An 18,013-nucleotide genomic window follows, 5' to 3' on the forward strand; every position below is an offset into this window, starting at 1 on the left:
CTTCTTCTTCTTCTTCTTCTTCTTCTTCTTCTTCTTCTTCTTCTTCTGCTTCTTGTTCTTCTTGTTGTTCCTGTTCTTCTTTTTCTTGTTTTTGTTGTTGCTCTCCTCCTTCTCCTTCTTCTCCTCCTCCTTTCTTCTTCTTTTATTGTCGTTGTTCTTCTCCTCTTTCTTCTCCTCCCTCTTCTTCTTCTCCTCCTTCTTCTTCTCCTCCTCTTCTTCATCATCTTCTTCTTCTTTTCTCACCCTTTTGCCCCCCCTTTTTTTTTGCTTTGGTTTCCACCCCGGGTCCCACCCACTCCCATCTAAGGCAGAGACCATTATGGATGGGTTTTTTGACGGAGATCCTTTTAGGCAGGGTGTTATGTTTTAATATGTGGTTGTAAAATGTGATAAAGTTATTGATAATAGCAGAAAATATTTTTCTAACAGTGGAAGGATCAGTAACAAGGTTAGCTTTGTTCAAGGACCCTGTGCCATTCCCATTCCATAGGTGTGGAAGATTTAAATGATGCTAATTGTGGGAAGAGGCATCAAGAGATACAGGAAGTTCATTCTGAAATGACAATGAAAATGTCACTATTCCTGGGGGCATTTTGGTGCTTGAGTAGGGAGTTAAGTCGGTGTGATGGTTTGAAGAACGGCCTTGTTGGAGGAGGTGGTTCACTGGCAGTAGATTTGAGGTTTCAAAAAAAAAAAAACCTCATGCCATTATCAGTGTCTCTCTCATGGCCTCCTGCTTTTGGATCAAGATGTAAGTAAGCTCTCAGCTGCTTCTGCTTTTGCTCTACCATTAAGAGCTCCAGCCCTCTGAGATGATAAGCCTAAATTAAGTTCTTTCTTTTGAAAGCTGCCTTCACCATAATATCTTACCACAGCAAGAAAAAGGCAGCCAAGACAGTTGGTTCGCTTTAGATTTTCTTCTAAGGTAAATCTTTATCTCAATGAGTGAGTCACTGGTTTCACAAATGAGTTGTTTTGCTTGTTCCACATACCTGCTGTTTGTTCCTACTGCTAACAACTCAGTGGGGGACAGAAGAGATGAGTTTGCCATCACAGCGCTTTAAGACTTTAGCAGGTGCCAGAGAGAAAAGTCATAAAGGCGAGTGAGCATGTACATACACACACATACACATACACACACACACACACACACACACACACACACACACACACACACACACACACACGTTGGTTTTCCTTTTCCTTGTACTCTTTTGTCTGTTCCTTAAAACAGTGACTTCCATTTTCCCAGATCATAGCATTGTGGTATACTATCTTCACAATTGAAAAACACGTATGGACAGGAGACAGGGGGTCTGGATAAACAACTTCATTTTTTCCCCCTGAGAAGTTTTATGGTATTCTCTGGATGGCTTTCTAGCTCAAAATTTTCTCACCTCAACCTCCTGAGTAGCTGGGACTTCAGACACACAGCATGGTGCCCTTTGGATTGGTCTTCTTTAGATGGACTAGCCAAAGAAAGCCAGATATGGATGAGACTGAGAGGACGCAGCCAGGTAGTCAAGGGAAAGAGCATTCCCAGACCAAGGCACTGTAGTGTTGCAGCTCTGGGAATAAAATCCCTGTGCTGGCTAGGTTCATTTGTTTTTTTGTTTTTGTTGTTTGTTTGTTTCATTTTGACACAAACTAGGTGATCTGAGAAAATGAGAAAATGCCTCTCTATCAGGCTGGCTTTAGATAAGTCCATAGGACCATTTTGTCATTGATTGATGTGGGTGATACCACCTTGGTCAGGTGGTCCTAAGCTGTATGAAAATGAAACGTGAGCAAGCAATGAGGAAGACGCACTTCTCCGTGGTCCTCGCTTCGCTTCCTGCCCTGAATTTTCTCAAGGATGGACTGTGACGTGTAAGCCAAATGAACCTTTCCCTCCCTGAGTTGTTTTTGGTCAGGGTATCATCACAATAACAGGAAGCAAACGGAGAGGAGCCATAAATGTTTACACAACTCAGGGAGGCACAAGAGCGGGAAGCCTGCTTCCAGATCCTCCTCTCTGGGCAGGAGTTGAGCTGTGTGTTGATTTTACCCTACCTGCAGAGTGAAGGAGCTGAGGCCTCATACAAAAAGGAGCGACATGGTCGCACCTGGGTCTGCTTAAAAGACGACCTGGTCTGAGGAGAATGCATATGGAACTAGAGTAGACAGGTGGCTACTGCATCTTGAGGGAAGTGACGGGGCCTAGACCAGAGCAACAGTCGCTGAGAGGAGGTCTTGGTGGGGATTGGTGACACTGAGAACATGGCTCTGGCTTGTTTTTAGTGGCAAATGTAACCACCATTGAGGATAATGAAGGAGTAATCAGATCCCAGCTCCCTTTACCAGTGGGGATGTTTACAGAAAATTGAGCTGGTCAGCCAAGAAAACTGTAGTCCATATCTCACTTTTCCCTTTTCTTCCTCCTTCCTGTACTCTCTCCATCCCTTTATTCCTGTTGTCTGAAAAACATCTCTGAAACTTTTGTTTGAGGATACCCTTCTCCCCAGAGTGAGACAGATAAGAGCATCCTCCCCAGCCTTAGATGGGGAGAGGACATATGCCCCCACCATTCCTCCAAGCCTGGAGGAATTCCCAACTTCCGTTCTCCTCTCCTCGGGAGCCTTCCTGCCTGGAAGAGGTGCCTGAGCTGTTTTGTCAGATCCCAACTTTGGCATGGGCTTTATATCTCCCTAACAATATACTGCACATTTAAAGTACCGTAAAACATGACCGAGTGGGGACTATCGGTGGCTGTTTAGTATGCTTTAAAATTCTTTAATTTGCTGTACCACAATAACTTGCACTTTAATAAAAGCAATCTCTCGTCTTAATAGCCACACAATAAAGAGTTATTTATATGAGTCCGTGTGCGGGTCCTCGCCTTCCAGGTGTGCCCCAGATTTTCAGCACTCCAAGCGCTTGGCGGGGACTGGCGCTGCCTGACACAAGCCTCCTAAAACACTGCCATTTTGCAGTGTCACAGCTCCAGGGCTGCAGCCCGCCCCGGGCTCCTGGCCCCGCACCGCCCACTCACACTGATTTATTTCAGTATTACATTTAATTGTTTCCTTCTTGTTGAAGCCTTAACATGCGATGCTTGTAAATCTGACCCAAATCCTCCATATGGCACTCTGGTTTTCCATTTTCAAATGCATTCGCCCTGGAATAATGACTGTGGTATAACTCAATTTGAGCTCTGCTGCTGGGGACTTTATTACATAATGCTTTCTAATTGACCCTCATAGTTTAATAAGACAGAACATTTCACCAGAACATTGACAAAAGTTATTAATTTTCACTTCAGCAGAGACCCATGTCCCAATTAAATCCCCTGATAATGCCTGACTGACTGACCTCATTATGGCTAATGCTTATTAGTCCTGCAGAGAAGACAGCATCACAGTCTGTTAAAATGCCTAAATGAGCACATACGACCATCCAACGTGATTACAATTTACATACATGACAAATTTTACTCCCCTCGGCCTTGTCTGGTGCCGTGAACGAGGCGTGCCGCTGTCACACCACAAGACCAGCCATTGAGAATTTGGAAGGTGCCATAAAGACACCGAGGAGTGTGCTAAGATCCACCCAGGGAAACTGTGTCTGTCTTTCTAGGAAACTATTTCAAGTATGTGGGTGTCTTTCTGGGAGGAGATTGCCTTGTGCCCGTTTCTCCTTTAATACGGAACAGCTAGTACCTATTTGCTTGTTGGAAGTTTGTTTGTTTCTGTTAGTTCCCCCCCCCCATCTACTCTGAGAAGAAAAAGAGAAAGAAGAAAAGAAAGTGAAGAAAAAGCTGCTGTCAGGGCAGGTCACTCCTTAAGCAGGTTACATGTATATACACACATATACATATAAGTATTACATGTTATTTTTTACATATATAGCCACGATATACATGTATGTGTGTGTACATATATATATATATATATATATATATATATATATATATATATATATATATATGTGTGTGTGTGTGTGTGTGTGTGTGTGTATATTATCCCCCTCTCTTATTTCATTTTTTTTACAGTGGACAGAATCTTGCATAATCAGTACACCTGCCTTGTTTTGTCAGTTTTCATGTATGAGCATTGTGGATGTCATCCCACTCACCAACTCAACCTAGCTTTGCCTGTGGGAGAAGCCTCCTTCAGTCAGTTGGAAGAAATACGGGAGTTTGCACACACTGGCAGGATTGAAGGCTTGTAATGGAAAAGAAAAGGAAAACAAGAGAAAGTCATTCAGCCTTACAGTGTGGAAGGCTGCACTGGGCCTTCTGCTTTCCCCTCCCTGGTCCACTGGACCAGGTTTGTCTTGGGGTGGGCGGTCTGACCATGGCTCAGCCTGCCTTTGCTGTGCATCATAGTCATTCCCTCTGGGCTGTGTGATTTGACATATGACAACAATCTAACAGCGGAGATCAAACTTCTCCTCTGACTCACGCCAATGTGGTAAGTAATATATATTGACACACAGAAAAGTGCATTCTGAAACCCCGAGTGTTGGGTGGGAACCGGACACTCAAGCTTAGCAAGAGATAGCTTAAATCACAGGCTTTAGTTACCCGAAATGATAAAGCCAGAATTTAAATAATGATAACCAGCTGAAAGCTGTAGTTCGCTGACATCTCTCCCTCTCTCACCCCCCCCCCACACTTTGGTACTCTAATATTGAAAGCAGGAATTCTGTGGGAAAAAAAAAAAACAGTAATAATTGCAATAAAGAGAAAAATATAAACTAAACCTCCCACAAAGATATTTTAAATTACTCAAGGCTCTGTTGGATCATACATTCTACAAGTATTTCCTTTGTGTTAGGCACTGTATCCAGAATACTGACCAATCATGAGCCTATTCTGCCACCTCAGCCACTGGACCAGACCTGGGACCTCATGAAGCTTGTGGTCCAACACAGTTTTGCATGAATGAATTGTATGTTTACAGCCAGATTAATTCTACTGGTAATAAGGTTTTTGAGAACCTCCAAAAGAGACCTCTAACTACGGTTATTGCCATTAGGGGTTAAGATAGTCATAGTCCCAGCAGAGATTTGTAGAGGAGGTTAAAATTGAATGTTGGATAACAGGTGGAGGTGGTTAGAAAGGAAAGTTCTGAGTAGAGAAAGCATCATTTCTTTCCCTACGCATCTGACTAAGGGGCATCTAGCCCTACTATGTGCTGAATGCTCATGGAGCTGTCTGCTCATGGTGCTAAAGAGTGGCTCTTGGTGGCATCTGGAGCTTCTACCATGAGAGGAGGATTCAAAGGGGCATCGTGGCTCACCTGGCACCCGTTATTACTACTGTGTGTCATGAATGTTTGAGGGAATTGTTGAAAAGTGAACTTGTTCACCTAAAGGAGAACTATCTAAAGATAGCATGAACTGTGTGTGTGTGTGTGTGTGTGTGTGGCGGGGGTGGGAGAGGTTCTGATGTGGATGGGGGAAGCACAAAGCAGACATGGTTAAAGAAGAGGCTGCTAAACCATGGTCTGTGTGCTCAGCCATGATTGAGTACCTTCTCTCCTGAGGTCTCCTGCTGATGGTTCAGAGGCAAGTCCACAGGAGCCAAGGCTCCACCCCTGCTCTTCCTGGCCCCGCCTCCCAACTCTGGATGGAGTGACAGCTTGCCTAATCATAAGTACTGAATCCTGGGATGGGGAGCAAGGCAGGGATGGCTGGGGAATGGAGACCGCAGGCAGTGGTAAGCATTTGAGAAACAGCGTCAGCGGCACAGCTGGTTTAATTGTGGGGGAACAAAGTCTATTTAAACCTTTGGGAAGTGGGTAGAGGCTTTTGGGGTGAGTATATATTGTTGGCTCTGGCTGAGGTGCTGCGAAAGCCTTATAAGATGCAGGAAGAGGAATTCCAGGTGCTTGCAGGACATGACCTTATACAGAGGGAGGAAGTTTAACCCGAAATCTGGCCGCCAGGCTACTTGTGCAAGGACATGCAGGCCCAGGGCAGGGAGAGAATGGTCCTACTTCTGCTGGTCTCAAGACAAGATTTTCAGGGTTTGGACATGCCTCAAACTCACTCTTGCTCCAGGCTGGCTTCCTCAGTCTCACAGCTCCCCTGCCCCACAACCCTTTCTAACATAGTTAGTTGATAGACATAATTTAGCACACATTGCTTATGGACAAAAACTGATAGTCACAAGGCCAGGTATGATGGGGTATACTCATAGTTCCAGCACGTGGAAGCTAAGGTAACAGGATTAGAAGTTCAAGTCCAGCCTGTGCTGAAGAGGGAGCCTCTGACTCAGAAAAAAAAAGTTATGTAAAATATATAACATTAATTTATATTGTAATCTTCCCACAATGGAAAGTTCTGAGGGAACACAAGAAGCCTACATGCTTTAGGTGTGCGACTCAGAGCCTTATCAGGGCTTTTATTCTCAGGCTATGAGCACCAAGAAAAGGGGTCTCTTACATCCACTGAGGAGGTTCTGAGTCAGTCAGCTTCCTGAAGGAGCTGCATGAATGAATTACAGCCACAAAGAGAGGAGGGTGGTTAGGCGGCATTTCTCAAAGTCATGTTACTCAAGTGACAAGATGGGAAATTGCTGTGTGTGTGTGTGTGTGAGAGAGAGAGAGAGAGAGAGAGGGAGAGAGACCTGGAGCCTCATGGGCAGAGTAGGAAGTGGAAAAGTACTAGGGCAATCTTCTCGAGTATCTGACCTAGCTTACAGTAGGGTAGGATGAGCCCCAGACAACCACATGGAGCCATTCGAAACAAGACCAAGATGTTTCAGCGTTGCCATTCCCAGTCTTTCTTGTGGGGGAGCACTCCCATGACAGGGTTCTGACAGTGGGATCGGTGCCATTGTGCCCAGAGGGACCTCAGGAGATCCCTTCCAAAGGGAAGGTATGCTTTCCACCAGCACCCTCCCCTTCCTCCTGATGTGCAAGACAGCAACCATTTGTGGCCACGAGTGGAGAAGCATACAGATGACAGCACATGTCAAGGATGCCCCCAAAGGATTTATTTATTTCTCATTTATGTGTGTAAGTGTTTGTCTACATGTATGTCTATCACCACACGCATGCCCGGTGCCTCTGGAGTCCAGAAAAGGGTGTTGGATCCCCTGTACTGGAATTCATTAATTAATTACTTAATTAAATTTTTCATTTATTTATTTATTTATTTATTTATTTATTTATTTATTTATTGGCTCAGAACAATTCTCAATTAGTTTAATTACTGGTTAACAGAAACAATATTCAGGTCCTGAAGACCCAAAAGACAGCAGCAGCAGGGGTATGACAATGGGAGGGACAGCTCCCAAGAAAGCTGGGAACGAGGTGATATTAAAAGAGGACCAAGAAAGAAAACTTTGCACCTGAGACCAAGTGGCTAGAGAGGGCACAAAGTATTGGGTATTGGGGCAGTACGGGACATGCAAGGGGACAGGAGCATAGCTTGGGGTAGGCATCATCGAGTGGGTGGGGCATCTTGTATACAGCCAGGAAAGTGAAACAGCCTGCAGCAGAGGACTCTGACAGCTCCACCCTACAGGTAGCAGTTCCCAGCAAAGGCATGGGGCTCCACGGGACTGGATAAGATCACTGATGGAATTTAAGTGTGAGATGTAGAATCCAAGGGGAATACAATCTGTGGATGTGCCCTGGGCAGCGGAAGGGCAGTGGGGTGACAGAAGGCACAGAGAGATGGGCAGTGTGGAGAAATGAGTGAGAAACAAGAAAATCCCTGGGGCCTGGATCCCCCAAGCCCAGGGCAAAGACAGTTTTGAGAAGAAAAGGGCCGTTAGGAGTGCCAAATGCAATGGAGTTGTCAAAGAGGATGAGGAATGAAAATTAGCCTATGGATTTGGCAATTAGGATGTCAGTTTTTCTACTGAAACGACTCCCACAGAGGTCACTAATGAAGCCAGAGAAATAGAATGATTTGCCCAAAGTGGCATTGTTAGAAATGAGTCTATCGTCAGAGCCGAGGCTCCCGTGTCTCTGCTAAGTGCTCGTTCTCTTTCATTACACATACTTTTAGCTTGCTCCAAGTCACAGAACTGGGTCCTCACTCCAGAAGATCTGCTTTGGGATCCTCTACAGTCAGATGCAAACAACTGCAAGCTGTCTTTATCGATAAGCTGTTCTAAGTAAGTGTCCTTTTGTCCCCAGATTAAAGAATCTGCTTAACAAACATTTGATGCTGCACGGAGGGATGGAATTGGAATCCAGGCAAACGTGCTGCCATGCCTTGCCTGCTAATCATTCACACTCTCCTCCCTGCCAGGGGACTGTCTTAAGGGCCAGTTTGATACATCACCTGGCATGGGAGTGCTGAGTCTCTAATCTAAAGTGAGGCAGCAAACAGCTTTTCCAGAGATTCCTGAGTAGACTTGAACCTGCCCATGCATCTGTACCTGTCACCTCAGGGCACACAACATGGACAGGTGACATTTTAGCCAGAAATTCTGATTCTGGGTCCTTATCAAACCACCGAGCTTGTAAAAAGCCAGTATTGGCTGCAGGAAAATGTACTTTGAAATCCTTAAAGTTGAGCCTGAGGCTCATGTTCCCCCATGAAATACAGGTCAGAAAGGTCACAAGGTGAGGAGCAAAGCTGTCACAACCACAGTGTATTTAACCTACCTCCTCCCTAGCTGTCCACACCCGTCACCACCCAGGCTAGAGCATCAGAAAGACACTTGCCTTTCAAAAACCTTCACATTTGAGACTAGGAAAGTGACATAGAGAGACACCTCAAGGCTGTGTGAGAACCTTGGGCAGCCACCTCCTGTCCCAGGCTGACGGCTGAGTCAGCACATCAGATATCTTGCTGGTACTTACTTAGCAGGGCATCCTGATGTTGGCCACAGGCACTGCACAAAGCGTGTGGATGTGAAGAGACTGGAAAGGCTTGTGTGTGTTGTTATTTCTTCTCTTCAAACAAACTCTGTTGCTGTCTGCCATATACAGAAGCAACTACAGATCTGGAGACAATTTTTTTTTTTCCTCAGTGGACAGAGTAGCCTGTACTTCTGGCTGATTCGAGGAAGTAGCTACTATTTCCTCTTTCTCAGAAGAGGGAGCATAAAGAAGGAGATGCAGCCAAAGTAAACAGATGGCTGCATCGGGTGGGTTGCTGTCATGAGGCACCACACAGGTATCGCAGACCCCAGGCAACCACACAGAGCCATTCAGAGGAGCCAAAACTCAGCAGACAGTTCTAGGACCCTAGGAAACAGCCAGTGTGTGCCCTGCCCGAGGGAGGTCGCATTGTGCATTGGAATTGTCATTGATCCAAAGGTAGTGAAGTTTGCATAGCAGGGTGACCCAGCCAGCCAGCAACCCTGGACACCAGGAGGACTGGGAAAAAAAAAAAAAAGATGGAAGTGAGAGGAATGGCACGTTAGCTGAGGTAGCACCAATTAAGAGTCCCTGACGGCTGGGAGGAGGAGCAGTTGGCAGGGTGCTGCTGTGCCAACTGGCAGTCCAGTTCCATAACCACGTCACAGCCACCGAGGCAGCTCCTCGGACATTTTCAGAGCACATTTTGAGGGTCAGAGACCCTCTTCTAGAGATCTCTGGTCCAGAGAGTAAAATGTTTAGAATAGAGAAATGATACCATGATACAATAGATATGAACCATGTCCTGAAAGGTGTCATGGCCGAGCTGTTAGGCAAGCTTTACAAAAGAGCTTAAGCTGGACGGTAAAGATTAAACAGGCATTTGCCAGGTCAGGATGCAAAAGCTGCACCATGAGGCTTTTGTGGGATAACCGGGAGGTTGGAATTAAGATTCTGGTTGCAAAGCAAAGAAGTTTAGCTAAAGCAGCAAACCTAAGGGCGTGTTCCTAACAAAGTGCACAGGGTGAATTAACAGCAAGGTAAATGCTGTCGGGCTCCCTGGGGACTGTAGCCAGAAAGTTACTAAGGCCCTACATGGCACAAGGATGCTCCTTTTCTGTTGTTTTTCGAGGAAAGTTTCATTCTATAGCCCAAGGTTGTCTGAAACTTACTATATAGTTCAGATTGGCCAGAAACACATAGCAATCCTCCTGCTCCTGCTACCCAAATGCTGGAATGATAGGCACAGGACACCATCCGGGTTCCCAAGCCCTTCTTTCTGAAGTACTGGATTGCTCTGGTATCAACTTTAGGACAAGTTGTCTATGACCTTCTGCTTCAAGAGCTCCAAGATGCCTGGGTATGCCTCACTTCGTCTCTCCGTTCCGATCCCATGCCATTCGGACAGTAGCATCTGGATTAGTGCCTGTGGGTCAAGTGGGGAAGTTCAGCTAGTTCACAATGTCACCCTTCAAGGTATGTCAGGGTCTGGGCAGAAGATAAAGACTGGCGCATTTGCTGCTGTAAGCTTTCTCGTGTGAGAGCAGAGCTCCACCGCAAATGCTCTGCATGGACTCCTGGTCCTCTTCGGTGCTCCCATTGGCATTGGTACAATCATTTAGCTCATTATCAAAAATACTACGATAAAAATTACCTTATTGCAGATCACTCTTCACAAGAATTTAAACTATATTATTAAGGATAAATACTATAATCATGTTTGTCATTGACATAAATTAACATCTGGAAGATACATAGCTGGTTACATGTTGATTAACTGTTGAATCAACTGTCACCTCCGTTCTCAATTTTCAGTTCTACAACTGTGAGCACCTTCTTCTGATGGGAAAAAGACATGCTGGGGGATGCCGTAGAGTTGACAACTGACAGCAGAGCGTCTATAGTCCACTGGACTATGATGATGTTCAGAATAGGACTGTATGCACTGGAGTCATAACCCATGAGCACTGTGGGGCAGTGTCCTTGCTGATTCAGGACCTTGCAACAAAAATGACAATCTGGACTGGATGTCTTAAACAGTAGACATGTATTCCTCCCAGTGCTCGAGAAACAGAGGTGCCAGGAGGCCTGGTGAGAATCCACTTTCTGGCTTATACATGCTAGTCTTCCAATGTTATCCCCTAATGGAAAACAGCAGAGAAAGAGAGAGAGAGAGAGAGAGAGAGAGAGAGAGAGAGAGAGCTCTCTAATGAATTTTTATGAGGCCACTAACCCCATTCATGAGGATCCCACCTACTTGATCGATTATCCACCTCCTAATATCATTATACTGAGGCTTTAGGTTCTAAGATGCTAACCTACAGATATAGGGTGCAAAAAAATTAATACAAAGATTATAAACACGCTTAAGTGTGTCAGTTCAAAATCTCCTTACAGAAGGTATTCAGGACCCCCCTTTGGAGGCCTCGCTGTAGGGAAAATAGAGTGAGTAGGTACATGTTATCTCCATGACACTGAAGCCAACAGAGCCTGCGTATACCTGGCCGATTCAGAGGGACTACTGCCTGAGCACTAGAGAGGGGAACTGGAAGCTACTCACAAAAGGAGGCAAAGCACAGACTGGAAAAGAAAAGGCTTCTTCCCAACCGTGGTGTGGCTCTGAGACGCTGAAAGCGTCAGTCGGGCCGGGCAGCGCAGGTGTCTAGCAATAGCTAGATGATGAATTCAACAGCGTGACAGAAGAGGCTGCAGTGTTCAGCATCGGCAGCAGTGACCAGTGAAAAGAGAGGCATCTGGAGTGTAAGCACTGTCTAAGGAGCCTGGCAGAGCACTACCATCACATTGACAGGTCGTGCTAGCTAGTTTCATGTCAACTTGGTACAAGCTGTAGTCATCTGGGAGGCAGGAATCTCAACTGAGAAAATACCTTCATAAGATCAGGATGCAAGCAAGCCTGTAGGGCATTTTCTTAATTAGTGCTTGATGTGGAAGGGCCCAACCCATTGTGGCTGAGGCTACCCCTGGGAAGGTGGTCCTTGGTGATATAAGATAGCAACACCTCTCTATGGCCTCTGGGTCAGCTCCTGCCTCCTGGTTCCTGCCATGCTTGAGTTCCTGCCCTGGCTTCCTTCAGTGAGAAACAGTGATGTTGATGTGTAAGCCAAATAAACCCTGTCCTCCCCAAGCGGCTTTGGCTGTGCTGTTCCATCACAGCAATGATAGCCCTAACTAGGAAAGCAGTGGACGCACAGGATTTATACCTTTGGGATTCACTGAGTGCTTGGGAAGGCTTGAGGGCTGCCTGCAAATTATTCCACTTACATTAATAACAGTCTAGATTGTGGAAACTTGGTGACACATAATTGTGACACCTTGTTCTCTGTTTTGACTTATAGTCCAATGTCAGGAAGTACTGTCCATCCTATTGACCAAATTCATATTTTGTATTTTTACCTCCTTATACCACACAATGTTAGAGTGTTTGGAGACGCAGCCCTTTAAGTGCTGATTACATTAAAAATGAAACTGTCAGAGTACAATGTGAGAACAGATAATCTGGGGTTGGGTAGATGGCTTAGTTGGTAAAGTGTCTACTTCACAAGCATGAGGACATGAGCTCAGTCCCCAGAACATATGCAAAGAGCTGATGATGACATCCTCTTGGAATCTGGAAAGCAGAGACAAGTGGATCCTTAGGACTCACCGACTAGCCAGCTAGTCTGATGAGTAGAGCCCCAGGCCATTTATAGACCCTGTCTCAAATAAGGTCAACAACATTTCAAAGGAAAGACATCAGAGGTTGTCCTCTGGCCTCTGCACACATGTACCAACCCCCACGGAGATGCTGGGGTGTTCTTGCAAGAGAAAAGACTAAAAGGTGTAGAGAAGCAGCAAAAGGATGCTCACCCACAGGCCATGGACAGAGAACATAGAAGAGATCAGGCCTGCTGGCACCTCAACCCCAAGCTCAAGGGAGAGAATCAACTTTTGTTGCTTGAACCACAGCTTAAATCCCAGAGCTGCCCTTGTGGTATTTTGTTAGAACAGTTCTGCCAAAGGAACAGACATCCCAAGTGAGGCTCAAAAGTCATCAGGCCCTCTTAGAAGAACACACAGAGAGGCCTGTCACCCAGTATAAAAATGCATGCCACCAAGACAATCCAAGGGCACAAGAATATCTGCAGACAGAGAAGCATAACCGCAGAAATGAATAGAAACAGCCCAAAGCATACATGCACTCTAGCAACAAAGACATAAAGTGTGGAAAATAAGCCAAACAAATAGCTCTGAAAGGATGTGTAGTGGGGGGGAAATAATCAAAACTAGGAAAGCGAGAAACTATGAAAAAAATCAAACGGTGATTCAGCTAGAGAAATTATAGTACAAAGTTAAGAAAGTGCAAAAGCGTGATAAGGAAATCAAAGGTGAGGAATGAAAGGGAGAGTGCCAGAGAGGCTAAGATAAATAATAAGGCAGTTTCCTAGCACAAAAGGAACAAGAGGTCAGTGCAGGAGCCAATAGGGTCTCTAAAAGCTGCCAGAGGTAATTTATTGACAGAATATGAAGACATTGCTAAAAATAATAAAAGGCCTTTCCCCCTCTTCTTTCCCCTCTTTCACAAAGGAAGATGGGGACATATGCCAGAGCAGACATCAATTTCCCAGGGTGGAAAGAAGACATATTGAAAGAAATCAGGAGCGTGTCAGCACAGGTGATCAAGAAATTAGGACTTCAGAAAAACTGCCGAAAGTGTAGATGCAGGCCACAGTCTCCTGAAATGAGGAGCCCAGAGGCCAGCCAGAGAAAGGGGGGTATGAGCTGTAGGGGCAGAAGGGCCCCGCAGACAAGACAGAATGGGAAGTGTCTCAGTAGTTTTCTTACTTCATCTTGTAGAGAAACTTCATCTCTGGTACAAGGAAACAATTCAGGGTTTTGTCAGGCATTTTTACCCCGGTACTGGCCTATGATTCTTGATTCAGGGGCCTCTTCAAAGGGTGCCCAACATGCTCCAAATTTTTGGCAAAAAATGTGTTTGGTTTTTTTTTTTTTTTTGTTTTTTGTTTTTTGTTTTTTGTTTTTTTTTTCACTTTTTTCATTCAAAAGACTGACACAGGGACCTGTGACTTCAGGATACTGATCTGACAAGAGAGACACGTAAAATGCTTTGTCTCTGGAACCCAAGGATCTCATAAGTCAAGACACTCAACTGAAAGCCATTTACTCACGTACAGCAATGATACTGGTTTGCTTGCCGGAAAAAGAGTAGGAAAGACATGTCCCTGTCCTCACGGTACCAACAATCTAAGCACAGAACGTAGCATTGCACAAGACAACAGAAAAGCTATCATCTCAGAGAGTGGTGGGAATTCTGAGAAAAGATGTATAGCTCTGCACATGTCCATATATGTAGTCAGAGAAGATGATGTGGAGTTGAGATCTGAAGCAAGAGGGGAGAACTGAGACAGACTGTTAGAGAAAGCCTCTGCCATAATTAAAAAATGGGGAACAGTGCTAAACAGAGAATTCTCGATAGAGGAATAGCGAATGGCAGAGAAACACTTAAAGAAATGCTCAATGTCATTGGCCGTTAGGGAAATGCAAATCAAAATGACCCTGAGATTTCACCTTACACCCATCAGAATGGCCAAGATCAAAAACTCAAGTGACACCACATGCTGGAGAGGTTGTGGAGAAAGGGGAACCCTCCTCCACTGCTGGTGGGAATGTGAACATGTACAACTACTCTGGAAATCAATCTAGTGCTTTCTCAGACTACTAGGAATAGCACTTCTTCAAGATCCAGTCATATCACTCCTTGGCATATATCCAAAAGATGCTCAAGTACACAGTAAGGACATTTGCTCAACCATGTTTGTAGCAACTTTATTTGTAATATCCAGAAGCTGGAAACAACCCAGATGCCCCTCAACTGAAGAATGGATACAGAAATTGTGGTACATCTACACAATGGAATGTTACTCAACAATGAAAAATAAGGAAATCATGAAATTTGCAGGTAAATGGTGGGAACTGGAAAGGATCATCCTGAGTGAGCTGTCCCAGAGGCAGAAAGATGTACACGGTATATACTCACTCATATAGAAATATAATATAGGATAAACCTACTAAAATCTGTACATCTAAAGAAACTAATCAAGAGGGAGGACCCTAACTAAAATGCTCAATCTCCATCCTGAAAGGCAAAGAGGATGGACATCAGAAGAAGAAGAAAACAGGAAACAACTAGGAACCTGCCACAGAGGGCTTCTGAAAGGCTCTGCCCTGCAGACTATCAAAGCAGATGCTGAGACTGATGGCCAACTGTTGGGCAGAGTGCATGGAATCTTATGTAAGAAGTGGGAAATAGTAAGAGCTGGAGAGGACAGGAACTCCACAAGGAGAGCAACAGAATCAGAAAATTTGAACACAGGGGTCTTCCCAGAGACTCATACTCCAACCAAAGACCATGCATGGAGATAACCTAGAACCCCTGCACAGATGTAGCCCATGGCAGTTCAGTGTCCAAGTGGGTTACATAGTAATGGGAAGAGGGACTGCCTCTGACATAATCTGATTGGTCTGCTCTTTGATCACCTCCCCCTGAGGGAGCCTTACCAGGCCACAGAAGATGACAATGCAGCCACTCCTGATGAGATCTGATAGACTAGGATCAGAAGGAAGGAGAGTAAAACCTCCCCTCTCAGTGGACTTGGGGAGAGGCATGTGTGAAGAAGGGGGAAGGAAGGTAGGATTAGGAGGGCAGAGGGGAGGGGCTATGGGGGGATACAAAGTGAATAAAGTATAATTAATAAAAGTTAAAAAAAATAAAAAAATCAGCATGTAAACAGTACCGTATTGTCAACCTTTCTGCCTCTGGCTGCTTTTATCAAGAGCATTTTATTTTTAAAAGATTTTTTTCAATTACATATATAAGGTGTGGGTGGGTGTGCACATGGGTGCAGGTTCATGCAGAGGCCAGAAGACCCTGTCAGATATGCTGGAGCTAGAGTAATAGGTTCTTGTGAGCTGCTTGATATAGGTTCTGGGATGTCAACTCAGGTCATCTCCAAGAACACCAAGTGTGCTTAACTGCTAGGCCATCTCCCCAGCTCCTCAAGAGCATTTTCCAAAGCTGAGAATGTGGCCTTCTCTCCTGTCTGTCCATCTGAATGGACTGTCAGGAAGTGCCAAACAGCCTGGCAAGTAACCAAAACTTCCAGTACAAACTTGGATCAGGAGAAATATTTCTATAGTGATTTCCACAAAGAAGTAAACAGAAGAAATTATACTTTATTTGGCGGACATTATTTAAGAAAATGGACTTTCATCACACAAATAGAGTGCTGAAGGAGTTATAAGAAGCAAGAAGGTTGGGCTCAAGTTCAAGCAGCTGTGGACTGAAGGTCTACTTACTGGCTGTGGCATATTGGATATTTGGTTTCTCAGTTTCCTTATCTGTAAGGTGGGGCTAATAGTATTTACTTCTTGATGGTAAGAGTAAACTGAGACTGTCCCTTTAAGCTGAACCTTGGTAGTAGCTCCATGGGATCTTTCCACAATTGATGCCTTTCCCTGTTACCTGAAAAAGTAAGCCACCACTGCTAGGGGAGGTCCTACTCCCCTTCCATCTGACCCAAACTTATCGGGTCTCATCAGGACTGGCTGCAATGTCTTCCTCTGTGGCCTAGCAAGGCTGCTCCTCTCTCAGGGTGGGGAGGTCAAAGAGCCAGCCACTGAGTTCATGTCAGAGACAGTCTCTGTTCCCCTTACTAGGGATTCCCACTTGGATGCTGAGCTGCCATGGGCTACATCTGAGCAGGGGTTCTAGGTTATATCCATGCATGGTCCTTGGTTGGAGAATCAGTCTCAGAAAAGACCCCTGTGCCCACATATATTTGGTTCTTGTGGTGCTCCCATCCTATCCAGGTCATACCAACTCTCCCTTCTTTCATATGATTCCCTGCACTCTGCCCAAGGTTTGGTTATGAGTCTCAGCATCTGCTTTGATACACTGCTAGGTAGAGTCTTTCAGAGACCCTCTATGGTAGGCATCTGTCCTGTTTCTCGTTTTCTCCTACTTTCTCCTATATATCTATTATATAGACAATATCCTATTTGTCTTTCTAAGTGAGGATTGATCATTTACCCTGGGACTTCCTTCTTGTTTAGCTTCTTTAGGTGTACAGATTTTAGTATGTTTATCCTATGTTATAGGTCTAGTATTCACTTTTTTATTTTTTTAGTATCCACTTTTAAGTGAGTATTTACTGTGTGTGTCTTTCTGCTTCTGGGATACCTCACTCAGGATGATCTTTTCAGGATTCCACCATTTATTTGCCTGCAAATTTCATGATTTCCTTGTTTTTAATTGCTGAGTAGTATTCCATGGTGTAAATGTACCACAGTTTCTGTACCCATTCCTCTGTTGAGGGACATCTGGGTTGTTTCCAGGTTCTGGCTATTACGAATAAAGCTGCTACAAACATGGTTGAGCAAATGTCCTTGTTGTATACTTGAGCATCTTTTGGATATCTGCCTAGGAGTACTATAGCTAGAGAGGGGTTGGGAGGAGATGAGAGAGGGAGGGTTGGATTGGGAGGGAATAAAGGAGGGGGCTACAGCTGGAGACAAAGTAAATAACCTGTAATTAATATAAAAAATAAAAATAAAAAAATTATATTAAAAAAATATATATATAAGCCATCAGCAATGCCAAAATGTACGTTTGTGTATATCACCCTCTTTAAAGTTTGATTGGTGCCAGCTTGGTGTTTTAAGAACACATATGTACAATGCTCTTCTCTTAAGATCAGTGTTTTTGCAGCATGTTTCAGCATACATGGACAGAGACAGAGCAGCAGCGAATCATTAGTGGAGAAGACGCAATGTTCCTGCTCGTGCAGTGCAGTGTATTCATCTTCTTCTTCTCCATCGTAGTCTTCTTCTTCCTCTTTGTCTTTGTAGTCTTTGTCTTCTCCATTTTCTTTTATTAAAAAACAGATTTTTCATACATTCTGATACGGTCCCCCTCCCACAGCTCCTCCATGTTTCTCCCCACTACCTATCCCATCCTCCCAGATCCATACCCTTTCTGTCTGTTGCTGGAAAACAAGGAGAAATCTTAAGAATAATAATGAAATGAAATAAAATAAAATAAAATAAAAATCAAATTTGGTCAGAACAAAAAGAAGACAAAAATGCCAAGGAAAAAAACCCAAGAAACACATATAGATGCAAAGACTCAC

This window comes from Psammomys obesus, unplaced genomic scaffold (genome assembly GCF_907164565.1).
Source record: "Psammomys obesus unplaced genomic scaffold, mPsaObe1.curated_primary_1811, whole genome shotgun sequence".
Lineage (NCBI taxonomy): Eukaryota > Metazoa > Chordata > Mammalia > Rodentia > Muridae > Psammomys > Psammomys obesus.